Source organism: Balaenoptera borealis (genome assembly GCF_965194805.1).
Source record: "Balaenoptera borealis genome assembly, chromosome: 10".
Taxonomy (NCBI): domain Eukaryota; kingdom Metazoa; phylum Chordata; class Mammalia; order Artiodactyla; family Balaenopteridae; genus Balaenoptera; species Balaenoptera borealis.
The window spans coordinates 78,961,905-78,986,436 of NC_138874.1; the positions used below are offsets into that span (position 1 = coordinate 78,961,905).

General features: G+C 39.0%; 1 protein-coding gene and 1 long non-coding RNA gene across 3 annotated transcripts in view; both read right to left on the bottom strand.

The window, feature by feature from the left end:
- PRKG1 (protein kinase cGMP-dependent 1) overlaps positions 1-24,532 on the bottom strand; it is a 1,237,939-nt gene that overhangs the window by 933,698 nt on the left and 279,709 nt on the right. The gene's annotated exons all lie outside the window — the stretch shown is intronic.
- LOC309604728 lies at positions 9,045-23,982 on the bottom strand. The gene is made up of 2 exons (XR_014231024.1): positions 19,308-23,982; positions 9,045-18,946 (listed from the first exon to the last, which is right to left on the bottom strand). It is a non-coding gene; the product is annotated as an uncharacterized lncRNA (long non-coding RNA).

Below are 24,532 nucleotides of genomic sequence, written 5' to 3' on the forward strand. Positions count from 1 at the left end.
GAGCAGCGGATTAAATCTCCACAATCAACTTGATGTACCTGCATCTGTGGAATACCAGAATAGACAACGAATCATCCCAAATTGAGGTGGTGGACTTTGGGAGCAACGATATATATATATTTTTCCCTTTTTCTCTTTTTGTGAGTGTGTATGTGTATGCTTCTGTGCGTGATTTTGTCTGTATAGCGTTGCTTTTACCATTTGTCCTAGGGTTCTGTCTGTCCATTTTTTTTTTTTTTTTAGTATAGTTTTTAGCACTTGTTATCATTGGTGGATTTGTTTTTTTGGTTGGGTTGCTCTCTTCTTTCTTTCTTTTTTTTAAAAATTACTTTAAAAATGTTTTTAATAATTATTTTTTATTTTAATAACTTTATTTTATTTTATTTTATCTTCTTCTTTCTTTCTTTTTTTTTCTCCCTTTTATTCTGAGCCGTGTGGATGACAGGCTCTTGGTGCTCCAGCCAGGCGTCAGGCTGTGCCTCTGAGGTGGGAGAGCCAACTTCAGGAAATTGGTCCACAAGAGACCTCCCAGCTCCATGTAATATCAAACGGCAAAAATCTCCCAGAGATCTCCATCTCAACGCCAAGACCCAGCTCCACTCAACAACCAGCAAGCTCCAGTGCTGGACACCCTATGCCAAACAACTAGCAAGACAGGAACACAACCCCACCCATTAGCAGAGAGGCTGCCTAAAATCATAATAAGGCCACAGACACCCCAAAACACACAACCAGACGTGGACCTGCCCACCAGAAAGACAAGATCCAGCCTCATCCACCAGAACACAGGCACTAGTCCCCTCCACCAAGAAGCCTACAAAACCCACTGAAACAACCTTAGCCACTTGGGGCAGACATCAAAAACAACGGGAACTACGAACTTGCAGCCTGCAAAAAGGAGACCCCAAACACAGTAAGTTAAGCAAAATGAGAAGAGAGAGAAACACACAGCAGATGAAGGAGCAAGGTAAAAACACACCAGACCTAACAAATGAAGAGAAAATAGGCAGTCTACCTGAAGAAGGATTCAGAATAATGACAGTAAAGATGATCCAAAATCTTGGAAATAGAATGGAGAAAATACAAGAAATGTTTAACAAGGACCTAGAAGAACTGAAGAGCAAACAAACAGTGATGAACAACACAATAAATGAAATTAAAACTTCTCTAGAAGGGATCAATAGCGGAATAACTATTCCAGCCTGAGGCAGAAGAACGAATAAGTGACCTGGAAGATAAAATAGTGGAAATAACTACTGCAGAGCAGAATAAAGAAAAAAAGAATGAAAAGAATTGAGAACAGTCTCAGAGACCTCTGGAACAAAATTAAACGCACCAACATTTGAATTATAGGGGTCCCAGAAGAAGAAGAGAAAAAGAAAGGGACTGAGAAAATATTGGAAGAGATTATAGTTGAAAACTTTCCTAATATAGGAAAGGAAATAGTTAATCAAGTTTCAACATTGTGAAAATGACTATACTACCCAAAGCAATCTACAGATTCAATGCAATCCCTATCAAACTACCACTGGCATTTTTTACAGAACTGGAACAAAAAATTTCACAATTTGTATGGAAACACAAAATACCCCGAATAGCCAAAGCAACATTGAGAAAGAAAATAGAGCTGGAGGAATCAGGCTCCCTGACTTCAGACGATACTACAAAGCTACAGTAATCAAGACAGTATGGTACTGGCACAAAAACAGAAATATAGATCAATGGAACAGGATAGAAAACCCAGAGATGATCCCATGCACATATGGTCACCTTATCTTTCATAAAAGAGGCAAGAATATACAGTGGAGAAAAGACAGCCTCTTCGATAAGTGGTGCTGGGAAAACTGGACAGCTACATGTAAAAGAATGAAATTAGAGCACTCCCTAACACCATATGCAAAAATAAACTCAAAATGGATTAAAGACCTAAATGTAAGGCCAGACAGTATAAAACTCAGAGGAAAACACAGAAAGAACACTCTTTGACAGAAATCACAGCAAGATCTTTTTTGATCCACCTCCTAGAGAAATGGAAATAAAAACAAAAATAAACAAATGGGACCTAGTGAAACTTAAAACTTTTGCACAGCAAAGGAAACCATAAACAATACAAAAAGACAACCCTCAGAATGGGAGAAAATATTTGCAAATGAAGCTACTGACAAAGGATTACTCTCCAAAATATGCAAGCAGCTCATGCAGGTCAATAACAAAAAAACAAACAATCCAATCCAAAAATGGGTGGAAGACCTAAATAGACATTTCTCCAAAGAAGATATACAGATTGCCAACAAACACATGAAAGGATGCTCAACATCACTAATCATTAGAGAAATGCAAATCAAAACAACAATGAGGTATCACCTCACAACAGTCAGAATGGCCATCATCAAAAAATCTACAAACAATAAATGCTGGAGAGGGTGTGGAGAAAAGGGAACCCTCCTGCACTGTTGGTGGGAATGTAAATTGATACAACCACTATGGAGAACAGTATGGAGGTTCCTTATAAAACTAAAAATAGAACTACCATATGACCCAGCAATCCCACTACTGGGCATACACCCTGAGAAAACCATAATTCCAAAAGAGTCATGTACAAAAATGTTCATTGCAGCTGTATTTACAATAGCCAGGACATGGAAGCCACCTAAGTGTCCATCAACAGATGAATGGATAAAGAAGATGTGGCACATATATACAATGGAATATTACTCAGCCATAAAAAGAAACAAAATTGAGTTATTTGTAGTGAGGTGGATGGACCTAGAGTCTGTCATACAGAGTGAGGTAAGTCAGAAAGAGAAAAACAAATACCATATGCTAACACATATATATGGAATCTAAAAAACAAAACAAAAAAATGGTTCTGAAGAACCTAGGGGCAAGACTGGAATAAAGATGCAGACCTACTAGAGAATGGACTTGAGGATACGGGGAGGGGGAAGGGTAAGCTCGGACAAAGTGAGAGAGTTGTATGGACATATATACACTACCAAATGTAAAATAGATAGCTAGTGGGAAGCAGCCGCATAGCACAGGGGGATCAGCTCATGCTTTATGGTCACCTAGAGGGGTGGTATAGGGAGGGTCGGAGGGAGGGAGACGCAAGAGGGGAGAGATATGGGGATATAAGTATATGTATAACTGATTCACTTTTTTATAAAGCAGAAACTAACACACCATTGTAAAGCAATTATACTACAATAAAGATGTTTAAAAAAAAAAAGGCAATAGATTTTTCAATTTATGCTCAAAAAAAAAAAAAGAATCGATGAAGGAATGAATGAATAGGTAGATTGATAAGTGGATGAATGGATTTAAGTACATCTCTTTAAATAAATATATCACTCACAGGTAAGGATACCTTCGTTATCCTTAACTTTTAGGGTTAAAAACTGCTTGCATTTTTTTCCAGGGAAAGCCAAAAAAAAAAAGTGCTTTTTAATAAAGAGAAAATAATGAGATGCATGTGCATTATCATAATTATTACCAAAATTATCAAGTATAACAACATTTATAAAAACTTATTATAAACTCCCAAGGGCATTTACTTTCCCCAAATGCCTAACACTCTCCCCTGCAACACGCATGAGTAAGATACTGAGGTTAAAAAAGAGACATATAACAAAGTGTTTCTTTTAGACCTACGTAACCAATATAGGTACATTTGTAGCTTGACTGGTGTATAAGTAGATTGTGAAACAACTTTTGATGAACAAATGATCTGCCATTTGTGTTGTCCAAGGCATAGAAACGCACATGGGTCACCTATGTGCTACCCACTTTCCTCTGCTTTCTCCCCAGCCCTTGCCAAATCCCCAGTATGAATTTTCACAAGCTAATAAATTTCTTTTATAAGGCATCGTCAGAGTTTCCTCTCAATACTAGTTACAGTGAGCAGGAAGACCATAATATGAAAATCCAAAAATTTATATGTTTTAGTGGGGTGGGGGTGAGGAAGAGGATGAAAGGGGATAAATCATTCGCAAAGGGTTGATAACAGATGGTATTTTAGCAGTTAGGGAAAGCAGTGTTCTTATTACACCTCAGATAGTGAAGATTTTGTGAGACTCTTCTATTCAATTGGACACCTACAAGTTCACCTTTCAGAAGTCGTATATTCTCCAACTTCAAAGACAAATTGAGTCCCAGAGTTTAGTATCCCCGAGGACATTTAATTTCCCCAAATGCCTATCCTCCGAACAGGCACTTATTCTCCCTAATAGAAATCCGCTAATTTCACAGCTTGAAGGGCAGGAGAAAAGGATTCACTGAATCCGAAAATAATGCTGTTGCCAGGGGAGGTGAACTGTTGCTCTTCTCTGCTTTCGGCCTTAATGGTTTGTATTTATTCTTCCCTTTTTGCAGCGTTCTGTAGAATCCAATGATGTGAACACTTGGTAGCTCAGAGGAAAAGCCTCCTTAAAAGGACCGGACCAACCCCTTCACTGCTCATTCTTTGATATTTATCCAAGAGCTCCAAAATGAAAAAGGACAGAAGATCCGAGGGTGAGGTTAAAAGGGAAACAGACTAAGAAAAATAGGAAAAAGCAGAGTTGACAATGTGACTAGATGTCTAATCAAAGGGGAAGGGTGGGCAGGGGGAGGGATAAATTAGGAGTTTAGGATTAACATGTACACACTACTATGTATAAAACAGATAATCAACAAGGACCTACTGTAGAGCACAGGGAACTCTACTCAATATTCTGTAATAACCTATGTGGGAAAAGAACCTGAAAAAGAATGGATATATGTGTATGTATAACTGAATCACTTTGCTGTATGCCTGAAACTAACACACCATTGTAAATCAACTATACTCCAATATAAAATAAAAATTAAATTAAAAAAATTTAAAAAACCAAATAATGAAAACAACACAAAACAAAAAGAACTAATAGCAAATATGCAACAAGCCAAGATACTCGGATGGCAGGGGGTGGGCCCCTCATGCTCACAGTTGTAACCCTAGTATTTAGCACAATGCTTAGGACACTGCAATGCTCAAATCTCACTAGAGGAATACATGAGAATAGGAAAGGTGATGTCAATAACTGAGTAGATAAAAAGGGGTTGGGTGAAGATCTTGATTAAAGGCTCAGAGGACTTCTAACTCACAGCAGAAAATCAAAGAATACAGAATAGTATAGGCGAAAGGTGTGTGTTGTGTGTGTATACAAATGTTGGTATATACAAGGTGCATAAACATACACAGCTGTGCCTAGAAAGGGAAACATTTCCGTATGGGTTTGCATATCTACAGACAAGATCAGTTGGAAAGAACCAATACATTTTTAAAGTAGCATTTTGAGCTAGTGGCTAATTCAGAGAAACCAAATCCCATCCCGCTTAGAATACTGAGTCTAACTTTACAAATGAACATGACTTAACACTGAACAGGATTCACGGGTATATTGTACTCTTAATCCCTCAAAGCAGCACCGAGGTGAATAGTTCTGTGAAACAAATGACAATGTAAAAAAATATGTCCTTTCTTTGTTTATTTAAATAGCAAGTCTATATCACTTGTCCTAAAAGAAAAAAACCAAACCAAAAAAACCAAACCAAAACAAAAACTAGAAAAGCGAGTGAGCCTCGTCTATTCTGTGAGCTGCAATGAAGCAGAGAGCAAGTGGGATAAGGTCTGAGCAAATGAAAGTTTGGTGTTAACGCAGGACGGGACCGTGGACAGTTCTTCCTTAATCCATGGGAGATGTCCACGGCCAAGCCCAGAGTAAAGCCAGCTAGAATTTAGGACTGTTACCCCAAGCTTGACATATAAACAGTTTAAGGGTCAGAGTACTGAGAACGTCTTGGGGCAATGCTAGCTGGGGTTTTAGACTGTGTTCATTTTTCATTCTGTTTCACAATAGTGAAGATAATTTAAAACCAAATTTAATAACTGCCAAGTTGCAGCTTTGATTTTTTTCAGGCTCCCTCCAGAAGAAGAGATTGACTTTAACAACATCAATCAGAGACTCCAGAGAAAATACAAGTTTTAGGGCTTAAAAATGAGAGATGTACTCAAAAAATGTTAAATGACAGACTTAGAAACACTTAAAGGCAATCAAGAAATGTCCCAAAGACCTCAGCTATAAAATAATCAGGGCAGTACAGGGCAGGGCAGGGAGTAGGGTCTAAATTAGGTTCTATACTGAAATCTAAGCACATCTGAACATTTTTAGAATACTGATGATATCAGCCACCAAGAATCTATTTGCATAAATACTCTAATGACCATCTGTTTTAGCTATTAACGTCCATTCACCCTTTGTAAAAGAACACTCTTTCTTTTAAGGGAGGCCACTGCTGCTTCTCAAGTTCTGTGGGTTTGTTGGGTTTGTTTCAGGGGCTTCAGTCAATCAGGGAAGCCCTTCTCCCTGGTTATAGTGAGTGGGCACATGACCGAATTCGGGCAACAGGATTCTGAACAGAATCTGAATTTGGTTTGCCTTTAGAGAGAAAAGCTCTCTCTTTTCTGCTGCACTTACATGGTAGACTATGGTGAGATCTACAATTACTATTATCATGCAACCGTGAGAAGATGAACGAGTAAAGGAAAGCCAAGTAGTGTCCAGAGAAAAAGAAAAGCCATTTGCCATTTTTCATTTTTCATTTTTCATTCATTTTTATCATTTTTGAGCCTCTAGACTAAGTCATGTCTGAAGCCCACTTATCCTTGAACTTAACAGATAAGAAAACCAATACAAACTTTTGGCTTAGGTCAATGCGGTTGGATTTCCTTTCACCTATCTCCAACAGACTCCTAGCTGATGAAGGAATCTTCATATAAAAGTGTCCGGGACATTAACTTTTAATAAAAGTATTTCAGCTTTTGGAAAAGAGCAGTCATTTTGATGACTGTTACTCAGACTGGTCTTCTGAGTTGAGTCCTTTGGAGAAATAAGTCTACAAGAAAAACCAGAAAGGGCTCACTTCACGAAAGACTGCATTTTTATGATGTATATTTCTTTTAAGGACTACTGACTATTTAAAGTAAAAATAATAACCATGCATAATATAGCTTATAGCACATATTGAAGAAGACTATATAAAAACTAGAGTACAAAGCGTAGGTGGAAGAATACGGAATGTGACTCTTTTAAGGTTTTACATTGTTCACGTATTAGCATAACACTTTGAAGGTAGACTCTGAGAAGTGAGAGATACATATAATTTCTAGAAGGATCACTAAAAGTAACACAAAGAGTTAAAGCGAAAAACTGGACACAACCCAAACGTAGATCAAAAAGAGAATGAATAAACAGAAGGTATAGTCACAAAATGGACGACTGCTCAGAAATAAAAAGAACTGCTCATACACACAACTGCATAGATGAATCTCAGAAACACTGTGTTGCATGAAAGAAGCCAGACTAAAAAGAATATGATTCCCCCTACATGAAGTTCTGGAGTAGGCAAAACTAGTGTATGGCTGTAGAATTGGAAAGTGGTTGCCTGGGCTGTGGTGATGGGCTCTAAAAAGAGCATGTGGGAACTCTCTGGGGTGATGGAAATACTCTGCATCTTGTTTTGGGAGGTGGTGGCTTAGGCATAGAAAATTATCAAAACTCATTCATCTGAAGACTTTTAACATTTCAATATTTTACTGTATATACATTTTACCTCAATAAAAATGTTTTTAAGAAGTTTCCAGGGGCTTCCCTGGTGGCGCAGTGGTTGAGAATCTGCCTGCCAATGCAGGGGACACGGGTTCGAGCCCAGGTCTGGGAGGATCCCACATGCCGCGGAGCAACTGGGCCCATGAGCCACAATTACTGAGCCTGCGCGTCTGGAGCCTGTGCTCCGCAACAAGAGAGGCCGCGATAGTGAGAGGCCCGTGCAACGCAATTAAGAGTGGCCCCCGCTTGCCACAACTAGAGAAGGCCCTCGCACATAAACGAAGAGCGAACACAGCCATAAATAAATAAATAAAGAGGATGCATTTCAAATAGTAAAAAAAAAAAAAAAAAACTTAAAAAAAAAAAGAAGTTTCCATGAGACTTCAGATGCCCAAGATGGTATTATTTTGGGAATAATGCACAAGGATGGAGTGGAATGGCTTTGGCATAATGGAAGACCCCAAAAACTACAGCACAGCCTAGACACTTGGAAGACTTCACTACAGGGGCCTTCCGCAGTCCTCCAGGGCTGTGAGGCAGGAGATAGCCTAGAGCCTGAGCCTGAACAGCACAGGGAGGCAGGACAGAGACTGGGAACCATGGGAGGTGTCCCCTTGATGGCATCCGCATCCACACCGGTGAACCAGCGCCTGCATCAGTATCGTCAAGAGCACCAGCAATACTGACTGCTTGGCACAGAGCAGTGGCTTCAGCACCAGGGGCAGCTTCAGGAAAATGGATGGCTGTGCCGGCAGCAGAGATGCTATCAGAAGGTGGCCCCGTCACGAGCTTTCACAGTGAGAGCTCACCTTCATTGTCTGGTGCTGGCTGAGAGAACTTAGGGACTTGCTCAGGAGCACATGTGAGGTGCTCCCGAACCTGTGACCTTCCAGAAATAAGTCAGAGAGACTCAGAAGGGACAAAAAAATTCATTAGTAGTTGGTGAAGATGAGAGCTTAAGAAATGTCATTCGGAGACGGATCAGATGACCTCATTTTCATTCCTAGGTTGGGATGGCCTAAAGAGACACAGGTGGTTTGATCCTAAATTACTGGTTTTTAAAAATTCAAATAGATTAACTTTCTTTCCTTCAGTCAGGGAGAAGTAAAGCTCTAATTCTACTGCATCCTGAAGTGTACAAATGTTTGAAAGAAACATAGATTTTAGAGCTGAACGGACTTCTGCATATCGTGATGAAGAAGATCAGATTAAATAAAAATCTTAAACTGGCTTTCTCAAAGGTTCTCAAACTTTAGCGTGTGTAGAATCACCGGAAGACTTGAGAAAACACACATTTTAGGTCCCAATGCCATGGTTTCTGATTCAGTACCTTTTGAGTGGGGCCTGGGGATGTTCATTTCTAGCAAGTTCCCAGGGAGTGCTCACACTGGTGGTCCAGAGACTACACTTTGAGAACACCTCTAAATTCTCAGCTTGAGGATGGGTATCAGAAATGGGAAAGCAAACATTTTTGGAGTAATGAAAAGAAAGATGAAAAATGATCTTGCTTCTTGCTATGTTCTGAGTACAGTATTACATACTTACATACCTTAACTCTAACAATAGCCCTGCATGAATTGTATGTTCACTTTACAGATGACAAAACTGTAACTCACGAAGGTTAAATAACTTGCACAAAGTCATGTCTGTAGTAAGTGACCAAGTTTGAAACAAATGCTGCCTTGTTCCAAAGTCCATATTCTTTCCACTAATTCACAAAGAAAGGAGAATTGGTCAACAGTGCTCCACAACAGGAAGCAGTAGCCAAGAAAATCTAGCAAAGATGAAGTTGCTTTTTCAAAAGTTTTAAAACCCCACACAAATCACAACAGCTCCTTTAGAAGAGACAGAATGGTATAATCGAGGCAGAACAGAATTCAAAAGAGGGGAAAAGTTAAAAGGTATCTTGTTCACTATAAAAGCTGCTCTATCTGGTATTTACCCCCGGGAGAGTTTTAGAAACCTGTATTTTTCACATCCATATAAATCTATATCCCTTTGGCCAGCCAGGACGCCAAGGCTAACACAATAACAACAGCTGGATGATGCTGAGATTAACTATGGAAGTGATTTATCAATCTTCAGTCTGAGAGAAAGTATTTAGCTCTCTGCCTTGTATACTTTCAGAGACAACAGTGAACACCTGTGCCCACCACAGCATTTCTTTTTAGTCCTGTGACTTCTAAAGCTGAGCAGCGGCGGCAGCAATAGAATCTTACCATCTGGGTGAGACAAGAACACACCAGTATCTATATCTCCACAAAGCAGATAACCAAGCCCTCACTATATATTCATTTCAAATCACTTGACAACAGCAAATTATCAAAAAGATAACCCAAGATTAGAGTGGTTTTAAAATGTGTCAGATTCAAAGACTTAATCTGAAAAAGAATGCCACCCACAATGAAAATATGAACATCACATAAATCCTCAGGTGAATGAGACAATCACAACTTCCCTTCAAAGCTGTAGAGTGAATTGTACAAACTCACAATCACCTAGACTCCTGCCTCCCAAATGTGTTCTGAGAACAATCCTGAGCTGTCTGCATAAACATTTTCTTGGAGTACCTGGTAAAAAAAGATACATATTCATGAAATCTACCATCAGAGATTAGGATTCAGAAAGTTTTAAGTGATGCCAAGGAACTGTGTGTTTCCCAAGTATCCTAGGTGGTTGTGATGTCCACAGGGTTAAAGGTAATAGATCTAGTGCAATCTCCTAATATGGACAAGGAGCTGTTCTTAAGGGTATTGAAGGAAAGAGAAGTGGTCTCTGTGTTCTGTCATAGATCACTGGAAATGATAGCATTTGAAGGGTATAGTTCACTAGTGCATGGGCAGTGGTTCATTGGGAACATCATCACTCAAGATTCATTGGGGGGCTTCCCTGGTGGCACAGTGGTTGGGAATCCGCCTGCCAATGTGGGGGACACGGGTTCAAGCCCTGGTCTGGGAAGATCCCACATGCCGCGGAGCAACTAGGCACGTGCACCACAACTACTGAGCCTACGTGCTGCAGCTACTGAAGCCCGCGCACCAAGAGCCTGTGCTCCGCAGCAGGAGAAGCCACTGCAGTGAGAAGCTTGCTCACCTCAACGAAGAGCAGCCCCCGCTCAATGCAACTAGAGAAAGCCTGCGTGCAGCAACGAAGACCCAACACAGCCAAAAATAAATAAATTAAATAAATAAATTTATAAAAAAAAAAAAAGATTCATTGGGAAGCATCAACAGTAACTGGCTGACGTGGCAGCAGGTGACAATACTAACAGGAGTGATGGCAATAGCAAAAACAATAGCATTGCCACCAAGAGTTGACGGCACTCAGAAATCATGGTAACAGCCAGCGGTGCCCAGTGAGAGAGGCGACACTAAGCAGAAAACCAGTGATGTCTAGCGACATCGGTAGACACTAGGAAGGAGAAGCACGGCAGTAGGGGTGGCTGCTCGAGGATGTATTAAGAGACATTCCACAGGTAGCTTTGAACTGGGTGAGTGTATTATTATCTTTTTATCTCTTTAAAGTTAGTTGTCTAGTAGAAATTTTTCTTCTTGTTCACACCCATGATATTTTTGATAATCGTTTTTCTAACTTTTCCACTCTAGATAGAGATTTTATTATTGTTAAACATGTGAATTTATTTTATGCACAAAATATTGTATTAGTCAATGTATAATTTTATACATCATATATAATCATGCATACATCATAAGAATATAGAAATACCCCATAAATCAGTGCCTGACTAAAAAACCTACTTTTAAATAAAACTAGAAGCATTTAAATCACATAAGCATACAAGATTGACAGAATAACTATATAGATATTTCAGTTCCTCTTTCATTCTTTCTGCCAGAAAGTACTACTACTAAGCAGCATTATTATTTCTAAACATCTTTCAGCTTCTGAAACTCATCATTTTTCTAGTGTACGAGTGTGCACTGAGATGCATAAGCAGTTAAATATTTTGTGGTCCAATATCCTCACAATCAAAGATAAGACAATAATAGAATTTCATTTCTTACTCACTTGAAATCTCCTTGAACTATCATAATTATCAACAACCTTGAAATATGAAAAATTTGATGACTCTGGAACCATGAAGCTACTGAAGACTCAATCCCTTTAAAACTGCATTGAGAAAGAATCTGTTCTTCACACCATACTTTAAAGGAGCAGAATTCAGAGAAATATTAATAATTAATCCAAGTGTATAAAATCAGACTAGTTTCTTGACCTTTTACTGCAGCACTTAGTTTTGGAGAACACATTGTTCAGCAATACATTTATTTCCTTTTTCAGTGCACAATATTTGAAATTTAAAATCCCCACCAAAAAATAGCATTTTGGCTTCTCAGGATCACTCTCGGAGAATATATTCATCTAAATACATGAAAGCCTAAGAAAGAAAAAAAAAAAAAATCCTCTAGAAATGTAATTGGGGTGATATTATGATTGAAATTAAAGAGAACAGATGAAGAATAACAAAACAATACATGCTATTTTCATTATCGATGGGTACAAAATACATAGGTTCCAGAATTCTATCTTATGGCATGCTGCATTTCTTTTATAAGTTAGAATGACTGTATTTTTAAACTTAACATTATATATATCATCTAGCCCAACTTCCTCTTGCTATAGGAATAAAGAACACATCTTAAAAAGTGACAATATAATTTTTAAAGTTCTTAACAGTAATTATACAAATAAAAGGTGAACAAATGAGAAAACATAATAAAACCTCTTAGTTTAATAACTGAGGAGGAGCATGGTTTAGTTATATCTGTATCTCAACCTGGCCTAGGCTTTTAAAATGACCCTGTTCTCCCCATTCAAATCTTGGTTCAAATGACTGCATTTGATAAGCATTCCCTGACCATCCTCTGTAAGGCAGTAGTGCCATCCAGAATGCTCCCTTTATAGATTTATCACTATCTGAAGTTATTCTGTTTATTTCTTGTTTGTTTGCTTCTTAACCTTAATCATCTCCTTCCCTCTTTTCACCCTACTAGAATTTAAGCTCTGTATGAGCAGACCCCTCATCTGATTTGTCCACAGCTCTGTCCCATCATCTGGTCCCAGCATGAGTTCAAGCAGTGGACACTTAACCAAAAGCATGATGGGAACTTCGGGGAGAAATTACTGACAGCCATGGCTCCTGCCACCAGATGTACGCACACATATGGGTATTTTATCAAATTATTTCAGGGAATTCACAGGTTCTCTGAAGCCAAATCAAGGACCTCATGTTGAGGCCATGATGGTGGACCTTAGTAGACAATTGACAAATAAATGAATGAAAGAAAGAATGAATGAATGAAGGGTTCCCGGCATTATAAAAGCTGTGTAAAGCTACATAGATATGCACATTAGGGCTTCTATTATATCAAAGTAATCATTTCTCTTGATTAACAGATTGGAAATGTCTGTGTTAGTCTTTCCAAGGAAAAGGATTGCCACCTCTTTATTCAAACTTGAGCCTTCTCTATAACATTCTGCAAAAAGTAGTTATTCTGATGACTAATGACCAAATAGAAGTGATCATGTAATTTCCAAGAAGGAAAGGTTTAAAAAGGACAAAGGATCAGTTCTTTATTCACACCAGATAGCCTACTTAGGGTCTACTTTGTGGGAAAGCAAAGAAATTGAAGGAGGAAGGGGAGAAGGAAACAAGAGGGGGTGATCACCTGAAGAATTCATACCGCCTCATTTTAGGAAGTCCTTCCCTGACCACTGTCTCTAAAACAGTCACCACCAATACCACCCCCTGTGCTGCCATGTCCCATCTCCACCTTCATTTTTTTCCCAACTAGTATTACTTCCTGAAATTGTATTATTCACTTATTTTTTTTTTTCCTTACTTACTTTTCCTCTCTGAAAATATAAGCTCCACTGGGGCAACTTTGTTTCATGCACTGCTGTATCACAGGGCCTAGATATGTACCAGACTCACAGAAGGGGTTCAGTAAATTTTTGTTCAAAAAAAGAATGAATATGGGTAGGATTGGTCCCAGGGCCACCTATTTTCAATGTCAATCCCTTCCCTTCCCTACGATACTTCATATACTGCAGCCACTGCAGTGGAAGAGCCCATTCCATTTATCTTGATTAAAAGCATAATGTTTTGAGCCTCCGTCTGTATCTTGCCCAGTTGAACCACGCTGTCTTAGCTCTCAGAAGCAAATCTACAAATAAGCCAAAGAGTGAAAATATAGTGAAAAGGGAAAAAGCCACAGAAGGAATTAGAGGAAATTCAGGTTAGTGTATGTAAGATTTTCCAAAGAGGAAAAAAAAAAGGGGGGGGGGGGCAAAAAATAAAAGTTATAAAAGGGGAAAAAGTAGAAAATGGAAAAGAGACAGGGATGATTCATAACTGGAGATGTTGTGAGGGGAGGTCATACACAATTGTTCATGCTGTGTTCATTTTCTCTGCCAACAAATACATATTTTTGTGAATTTTAAAGAACTCCTTTGAAAGATTCCTTGCTGGTCCCTGCCAGCCCCATCAGCTGAAATCTCCTCTGCATCAGCCCTTTGTCTCAGGTCCTCTGACATTTCCAATGGCTTGGAGTCCTCATCCTGTCTCCTAGAATACACCACTACCTGCGTTGTCTGCTGTTTCTGTTTCCTGATGGTTCCCGCTAGCTTCGAATTCCAAGAGGAGGGCTTCAGAACTCTCCACGTCTGTGCATCACTGGGCCTCAGCGCTGTCACCCCTGTCTATGTGCACTGCTACTGGTGATTGCCCCACCACGCCCATCAACGCACTCCGCTCTCTCTCACTGTGCTCACGACCAGCTACAGCTTCGTCCCCCTCTTTCCTTCTCAGTTCCTCCATTTTTGCAGCTTACTGGTCTCACTCACTGCAGGGCAGAATCAAGTCATCTCATGTAACCCGCATATTAACTTGTCTTGTTTGAAATAAAATATACCATTTAATGGATCGTGTCGCCTCTGCCTATGGGTGATGTCTTCTTAAAGAAAAGGTGTCTCTCCCAAGGTTCTGAACAGAATATGCAAACCAAAGTCATGGAGTTAGTATTAATGAGGGCTGAGGAAAGTTTAACTTCATTTTTCACTAAAAAGGAATAGAAACAGAAGAGAGAGTTGTGAAGCTAGGAAGACCTACTATACAAATTCTGCTGCTTTCTGTTCTAAAAGACTTTTTTTTTTTTTTTTAGAATACATGGAAATTATTTCTTGAAAGAGCACATCATTCAACTAGAAGCCCATTGTTCAGTGCAATGGAAACTTAGTAAAGGTTTAATAAAGGAAGATTTTTAAAAAATCCACACCAGAGCCTCACACAAAACACAATATAATACATTATTTTGTCTGTCTCAGATATACAACTGTAAGGCTACAAAAAAATACCAAAAGGATCTTTTGAAAATACCATCTTCTATAAACATGCTCCTGTGGCATGAACTCTGTGGATGGAAACATAATAAGCCTCTAGTTATTTATGAAATTGTTGGGACAGAAATGAGATACTGATTTGCACTTTTGCTCCCAAGTTGATAATGAGAACATCCGTCTTTAGAAAATGCATAAGCATTATACTCGGATTTTTTTTGTAGGAAGTGTCTTCAAACACATCTCAATAATAAAAACTACAAAGTATTGATAGTACATCAGAAAGAATTATTTTAAAATACATTTGCAAAACGCAATAAACTCATTTCAATAATTTGCAAGCCAGTGTTATACAGAGGCAAGTCAAACCTGAGTTTTAGCCCTGGTTGCACCAGGTACCAGTTTTGTGTTCTTGGGCTGTATTCAACCTCTTTGAGCCTCAGTTTCCTAGTAGATAAAATGGTCTTAATGTCTTCACAATGTGGTTGTTGGGAGAATTAACCAACCTGGGGCCTGACATGCAATAAAACTAGTTCCCTTTTCCTTTATGAGCCATATAAAGGTTTTTGTTTTAAGGTATTTCTTACTTTATAACAAATAATGTAAATTCATATACTTTTCACTGGATTTCATTTTGTAGCTCTTGATTTAATATGAACAATTTGAAAAATTCTCCTTGTTTCATGCTACCTGGCATAGAAATTTTATAAATATTTTATTTCCAAATCATTTGTATTATAGTCCAGCATGACAGTCAAATCTCTTTCTTCATGCCTTGGCATTTTTATATCTATGTATATAAGTCTAGCAGACACAATTCTGTTTAGAGAGGCACTATGTTTATAAACTGGTTGTTTAGAATCAAGAATTAATTTCCCTGTTGAAACGACTGCATAAAACCAGACTCAGGGGCAGTGTGCAAATATTTACTGAACCTATACTTCAGTTGATATTAAAAATGACATTGGGTTTTGACCTAACCCAACATCTGGGCTGGGGTCTTGAGTGGATGGTACAAGGGTAGCTTGTCATAGAGTGTGGTAAGTTATATCAACTCTTTCACTTAACAGGTTAGACATAGGTCCAATTTAAAAGTAGTTGGATTATTCTTGGCATAATCTTATCCTTGCTTATGGACACCATCTAGACCTTCTAGGTTCCCGTGTACATCGGCCTAAGGTACGACCCGTGAGTTCACCACCTTCCAACTGAGGTACCCACCATCTAGTCCTACCATCCTAAATGCTCAATGGTCTCAAATTACCAATCTCTAATTTACCCCCTCACATGCTCACTGCCTCATTGCCATTGATCTCAGTCAAAGCTTAGGAGAGCCCCAGACTGATTCATAAACATGCAAAAATATAAAGGCCCGATAGTTCTAGGACCCTTAAAAACCTTTTGCTGCTTTCAAAACTATAAACCTGCTCACCAAAAGTAATTATCTAGTTGGTACAACTGCAGGCAATGTAACAAAAGGGAAGCAATTTTTTCCTTATTGGGAAAAACTCTATTTCCATGGAGCTAGCAGGCTATTTTCATCTCAAAGCAGGTAAGCCTTGCCTAGTAATCTGTCTCCCCAAAGGTAGTTTTTCTTCTTATAGTTTCTATGTTTTCTCTGATTCTTCACCTTTTAAAGCTCTCTGTTTTTGTTGGCTTGTTTGTTTGTTTATTTGTTAACAATAGCTCCCAAAATGGCAGCGGTGATGGTTCCAGCAGTGGGAGCTTTTTGTTTGTTCTTTTTGGGGGACTGGGAGATGGAAAGTGGGGGACAGAAGAGACTCTTTATAATATTGGTTATTTGTAACTAAGAGATTTCGTTTTTTCTCCTTGCTAAAAAGGAAACTGCGTCTGTCCTTGTCATTCAGCCCAAGAGAAAATAAAGGTAGAAATTCTTGGGTTTAAAAGTTTAGTCGTCAAAATGGGTACCAGGGGATTTACCTTTTTGTATTATTTGTAAAACAAATGTAGTTCACACACACAAAATCTGAATGGAATCAAATGAAACTTATGAGATGTGGAAGCTGTCCCCATTGGGAAATGTTTGCTAGAAGAATATAAACTAGTTTTTAATGTGCAGTTTCAAATACATTTTGCTTTTTAAAAATTCTGTATTCTTTAAATGGTCTCCAATTGAACAAACTGTAAATTCACACATTGGCAGCATTTAAGGAGACAGTTAATGTCATTTGTCTTCAGTTTAGCCCCTGCTTGTTCTCCCTTGTGGATTCTTTCTTCTCTCCTTGGTCCTTAAATGTTGGAGATTTTTAGGGCTCAATAATCTGCCTAATTCTCCTGCCACAAACTCCCTAAGCACTTTTTACTATTCCTGTAGAGTCAGTTCCCGCGATATGCTGGTAATTTCCACATCTACATACACAACCCAGCTATCTCCTGAGTTTCAGGCATGTATGCTAAGAGCCTTCTGGATGCATCTCTCAGAACCTCAGGTTCAACCAGGACAAAATCCTGCCTTCCTCATTAAGTCATGTGCTTGTTATATTTTCTACTTTGCTGAATTTAACCACCATCTTTCCCACGGTTATGGAACTAGAAACCTAAGAATCATCCCTGCTATTTTTCTCTCCTTCTACTCCATGATCAAAACATGTCAGGTTCGCAGCCTGTCATGTCACTTCAGTTTTTGGGAGCCTCTGGTTGAAAGTGTTGGCATTACATCACCGTGCACTCTGTTTAAAACTATTCGGAAGAGTAGTTCTCAAGTAGCTGCTCATTAGAACCACTGGGGGAGATTTAAAAAAATTCTAATACCTGGGCACCATTCTGAGAAATTCTGATTTAATTAGTCTGAGGTGGGTTCAGTCATGGAAAGTGCTTAGAAAGTTTCACATAATTCTAATGAGTGGCCAGTGTTGAAATCCACTGCTTTAGAAACTACCCACTCCTCTCAGGATAAAGCCCAAATTCTGTTGTCTGATTACTAAGACCCCCTCACAATCTGGTCCATACCAATTTCTGCAGCAGCGTCTCTTGTCACTGCCCTCCTGCTCCCATCATGGGCACCTTAAATGACAGACTATCAGACAATTTAAACTATTTTTGTACTTGAGGCTTTTCCTCTCTTGCTTTAGTGCCTTTGCATATGCTGTTTCCTCTGTCTGCAATGTTCCTTTATTTCCTTACCTGGATCATCTTTACATGCCTTTTCCTTAACTCTAAGAAGCCTTGCCTGTCACATCCCAACCAACCCAAGGTAGATTAGATGCCCTCTTCTATAGCCTTATGGGTCTCATTGTTTTGGGGCATTTGTCCCTCTGGGTTGTGTTCCGAAGTTTCCTTCTCTGACTCAGTTTGTGTACCTTTATTTTTGTCTCACAAAGCTCCTGGCACAGCAGCTTTTTTACATGTGCTCATCAAGCACTGTGTGAATATCTACAAGAACATATAAAATTGAATTATATTTTTAAATTGATTTCCATTTAGAAATAAAGGTATTTGTATCACGTCAACATTTCAAATCCATTAGAGTATTTTCACCAATTTTCAAACTCAAGCTCACTAGCCTTAAGCTCATTCCCTTCGCATTCAATTCACCATACTGCAAGGAAACATTACTCAATGCTATTCAGAGATGTTTTCCAAAAGCAAAATTAGAAATCCATTATTTTCTGTTGAAATGACTTTTTAATAGAAAAAAATGTATTAACAGAAATGGGGTTTACCAATATATGGGGGCATAAAGGTAATTTTCAGAGTCTGGCTTTTGTCTTTAACTCAAAACTGCCTATGAAATTAAAATTATAAACTTTAAGAAATAAGAGCTGGGGAAAATGATGATAGACAATAAAGGCAACTTACTAATGTAGGTAAGGAATAAATAAAACACAGGACTAAATAAATAAAACACAGGACTTTATCTTGACCAGTGTAGCCTTCTGATGAACAAGGATGCCATGTCCGATACTTCATTCACCCTTTATACTCCTAGGTAACCTCAACTTCCAGGATGCTGTCTATAGAATTTTTTTTTTAAATAATTATTCGTAACTAAGCACCTTAACATACCAACATTTTTTTTTTCCCTTAACTTTGGGTTTATTTATTTATTTATTTATTTATTTATGGCTGTGTTGGGTCTTCGTTTCTGTGTGAGGGCTTTCTCTAGTTGCGGCAAGTGGGGGCCACTCTTCATCGCGGTGCGCGGGCCTCTCATTATCGCGGCCTCTCTTGTTGCGGAGCGCAGGCTCAGTAATTGTGGCTCATGGGCTTAGTTGCTCCGCGGCATGTGGGATCCTCCCAGACCAGGGCTCGAACCCGTGTCCCCTGCATTGGCAGGCAGACTCTCAACCACTGCACCACCAGGGAAGCCCCTGTCTATAGAATTTAATTTCAATTTTACTTTCAGAAAGTCTAAGTCATGCAATGACTTGACAATGGCATTTGGGTGTCCAATAACGGCAAGTGATAATGCCACAGCACCAGTAACAGAACAAGAGCCGCCACCGTTCTGCTGAAAGCCGTGAGGGGCAGGTACTGTGGAAGGCGCTGTAGGGAGTATTCCTAACCCTCACAGCTGGTCGTGGCAGAGACAGCTATCTTCCACCAAAAGTTTTTGCTCCCCTATCTACAGCAGTGGGGTGCCCTGCCCAGGCCCCTCTGCAGTCAGGTGCAGCGGTGTGACTGGAGTAAAGTGCAAGCCTTCCAAGATTGGCACATAATAACCTTTCATACAGTATTTCTCCATTTTTTTTCTTTCTTTTTTTTTTTTTACTGTCAGGCATCAGAAATAGATTTTTGACCTTTTAAGGTGTGTGCTTAAGATGGCAACAGCCACTGTGTGGAGAAGATCTGTCCTGTCACCTGTTCAGATACTCGATACTCTTGCATGAATGAGAGAAATCAACTTCTATAGGGTTTAGCACTAATGCTTTGGGATCTATTTCCTATTGTAGACAGCATTACTCTAACTATTAAGCGGTAAAATGCTATATTCTAATTTTAAGGCTGGGGAAACTGAGGTTCAGAGAGAAAGACTAGGAGACACAATGTTTCAAATACAATTAGAATGATTATTACTTTCTTCTCTTAATTTTCACCTCAGGGCAATATTTTTAGTGTGTATTAACCAAACTTCAATGGGAATCCAAATCAAAGTCAGAATGTATATCAGTAGACATGAAAGTTAAAAGGTAGTATTATATCCATTAACAAGTTCCCAGAAGTCCACAGGATATAGAAAAGGTGAGAGCAGCACAAATTCTCAAGGATGACCAGGGTGACGAATACTTTGAGGTAGTCGTTTCAGAGCAAATTAGTAAAGTTAAAAGTAGCAAATACTCTCACTTCAGTATAAACAATCAGAAAACAAAATTTACGTGACCAGGAAGGTAGAAGGATAAATTTTCACCAAGCATCTAATATAAGGAGGACATTGATTTGCTATTTTATTTAAAACTCACCACACACTTAGGAAGAGACATTCCCTATTAACAGATGTGGATGCCGCATCTCGCGGAGGGTGAGAGAGTGGCACGTGTTCACAGCTTTGGGAAAGGGAGAAGCTGGGATTGAACACAGCTCTGACACGCTCACATGCCTCATCCTGTCTACTTTGGGAAACCATTACTCAAATCTGGGGCTCAAGCACCTGAAGGGTTAGGTAGGAAGTATAAATACATGAAGCAGACCAGAGAGAGAATGGTAATGTACAAAGGTGCACATGACTCATCTGACCAGGGGCCCGCAGCTCCTTTCCTCCAGCCAGATATTATCACGCAGAAGTACAGGTTCTGGGCTGCCATACTATCTAAGTTTTAGAAGTCAGAAACCTACATTTTTATGGGAGATGTCCCAATGTTTAAATGCTGACAACTAGTTACATTTTACTGGGCTGGCCCCAAGCACATCTTTGGGTTGGACCAGGTCTAACAGCTGTTAGTTTGCAGCTTCTGATGTTAACGGTCATGCATACCAGCAGCAAGAAGTATAGCTTTTCAAACTCTAAATGTGAACCTTAATGTTTGGTAAGACTCCAAACCCAATGAAATGGAGTCAAAGGCACTTTTTGATGAGTCAAAAAAAAAAAAAAGTAAATTCAACTTTATGCCTGTTGATGGAAAAAGTGAGTAGGTGTGTACTTCCTGCCTGCCTGTCACAGTACAGGCTAATTATGATGAGTACTTGCAGTTTAAACTAAGGCGAACCTAGGATTCTAATACAAGTCATAACAGTATTACAGTATTACAGGGTTGCACCAACAGTGGAATCAGGGCTTCTGGTTTACTTTCACATGGATCCTGTTTAGCCTAAGCTGTTTTCATTAGAAGGGAGCAGAATCCCTACGGAAACACTAGAAACAATTCCATCTAATTAAAATGCGAAGAACCCACACAGAGGCTGGGTTGGGTCCTCTGAGACGGCCAAGACTGAGTGGATTTCCTGACGCCTGTGATTCCAGGTGTGCACCCATCGAGGAAAGAGGGTGGAGAGCCCCATAACACAAGCATGCACTCATTTGTCCTGTTCACTTCTCATTCTCCATTTCTATTCAATTTTACTCTAGGGGCATTCATTCACAACCCCTTAAAGTGGAGAACAGCCTCTGGCTAACCCAGACCACTTTGAATAAGTCTACAGAATAACAAATGAAATTAATATTTGAACTTTCCTAATCATATTAGACCACAGATTTTTAAATCTCTTAAAAATATTCTGTGAGAGTAAAAGCAATCTAGATCTGAAAAGCCTATTTAATGTTAACTGCCACTGGCAAAGCTCAGTACGTAGACAGTACATCCTACATCCATAATATTACTAATATAAGCATACCTCACTTTACAGGATAGAAACTGTCCACGAAGTTGGTTACGAAGAGATTTTCTATAAGCAAACCCAATTTCCCCTTTGGACTTTGCTACACAATTAGAGCTCTGTATCCACGGGGGCGGGGGGAAGAAATCAAACACATGGAACTAAACACTTGTGGCAAGGAAAAAATTTAGATAATGGCCAGGCTCAAAAGGATTGCAAAAAAAGTTGTATTTCTTCTTGAATGAGAAAAAATAAGTAATTAACTAACTTTTCTACTCCTCCCACCATCTACAGTTAAATATAGCTTTTCTTCCTACCATAGATGTTTCTTAAGTGTAGCGATCCCCTTGATGACAACGGAATGGGTATATAGGAGACCTAAGCCCTCAGCTCAGTCCCATCAGGAACTACCTTGGTGATCTTGAATGAATTTAGTGCCTCTAGGCTTTCATTTTTCATTGACAAAATGACAAGGTTAAGAAGGAGGGTCTCTAAAATCTTTTAAAAGCCAACAATTCTCATTTCTAAGAAGGTACTAGAACTCACTCTTCTTCTTTTGCCTCAATATTTTGTAATGTTCACTAGAATTATTGGAATATTATGTTTTGCTGCTACTTGTAACTTCCTAGTCTCGATTCCTTGACTTTTTTTTCCCTCAGAAAGACAATTCCTGAATTTTCTCAAAGTTCCATGACCAGGAGGGAGTGGAGAGCTGTGGATACCAACAGGGTGAGCAACGGGGTGCACTTGCTGCAAATCACTAGGAAGCGCATGGTCACAGAAAGACCATCTGGAACTGGTTTTTCTGAGCAAGGAAAACACAGGACAATGAAGGCAGAAGAAAGACAGAAATACTGAGTGCGTGAATCTCTGAGATCTATCCATGGTTTTCCAAATTGCTGGGGATTCCAGGAATCACTCACTTCCTGATCCAGCCTCCAAATCCCTCCAATTAACGTTATGAACTTGATTTTAGTGAATGGTTTGGAAATTCTACAAACCTGATTCACTTTAAAGACAGTATACATCTTAACTATAGAAAGGTACTTGAAGACATAAAATATCCAAAAACTAAATATTTTAGATGAACCTCTACCAAATTACTCTCAAAGATTCCAAGATGAATAATCAGAGCCTTGTTATCATGAAGATAATCTGTACTTTACAAATTAGTATGCTAATTTTCCCACTGAATACGTTGCTGATCAATATTTTAGCCATCCCTAAATATTTCTATCACGAACTTTGTCCATTTAATGCAAAGTAAAGTCTGAGTACACCTTACAGATCAAGTTATAATGATGTATCAATACTATAAAACTAGTCTCCCACTCTATAATTGTAAATTATCAATAAGCATGAATGCCCAGGGGATAATTAAAAAACCTTGATAACTTAGCCTGAGCTGCTCTGAGCAGATGTAGTTAATGTAACAGACAATCACAATACTGACCTCCTTCACCACAAGCTGTGGGCAGCCTCTATGATTTTCTATGTGCCAAAGTGAAACATGTTAGAAAGCCCTGATCCAAACTATGCACTAAAACGTTGGATCTAACTTTAAATTATGCATCATCTTCATAAAGTAGCATTTGATTCCCTATATTGGAAAACAGCTTAGTATATGAAACTATCCAAAGGAAATAAATTATTAAGGATGGGCACAAAGGTTCAGATATATATTACAGATGTATATAGCAGAAATATTTAACAGTGAAAATTGGAAGTAACCTAACATTTAAAAACATGGAGTAAAATTGTATTTTTATTGGATAGCTATTAGCTGTGTGTGTGTGTGTGTGTGTGCGTGTATGTGTATAACATTTTCTTTATCCATCCATGAACAGACACGTAGGTTGTTTTGATGTCTTGGCTATTGCAAATAGTGCATGCACCAGATATTTAACTATCCTTGTTCTCTGGTCTGTCAGTGTTCGTTTCAATCAATCCCACACACGGCCACCAGACAAATCTTCCTAAAGCACAATATGATATGTCACTCTGCCCACCAGCCTTTTAAAGGCTCCCCACTGCCTATTAAATGAAATTCAAGCTCCTCAGCGTGATAGTGGGCCCCTCAGGGCGCAACCTGTATTTCCACACTTATTTGCCACTAGTCACCCACCGCTGCACTCCAGCACACGGTTACCTAAGTTTGGTCACCATAGCAGCAGCAGCAGCACCTGGGAACTTGATAGAAATGAAAATTCTCCGTCCACACCAACCTACTGAGCCAGAAACTCTGGGAGTCAGACTCAGGGAGCTGATGCATTCTGAAGTTGGAGAGCCACCGCTCTAACCAAACTGTAGTTCCTTAAATATATCCAATACTTCCCCAAATTAATACTTTTCCTAGTGTTGTTCTCTTACCTGGATGTGCAATTTCTTCGTTATCTCCAGGTGAGTAAAAACCCAACAAACCTTTCAGGTCAAAACCCAGTATCAACTCAGCTGTCCCTTCCCTGGTTTCCTCAACCAGAAATGACCACTTTATTCTTTGAACTGTCATTGCCTGTATCCTTCTTGGAGCATTTACTGCAGTTTCTTTTTGTATATGGTTATCCGCATATTTCTTATCTCCTCTGCTAGAGCGTAGGCAACATGAATGCTGTTAAATTTCTACAAGATATAGGGCCATATAGTCACAAAGAAGGTACTCCACATGTGCCTGCCCCCCAAAAAAGCAACTATTGATCAGCATTTAAGATCACTGAACTTAGTAAATAAAAATATGGGACTCCCAGTCAAATTTGAATTTCATATAAACAAATAAT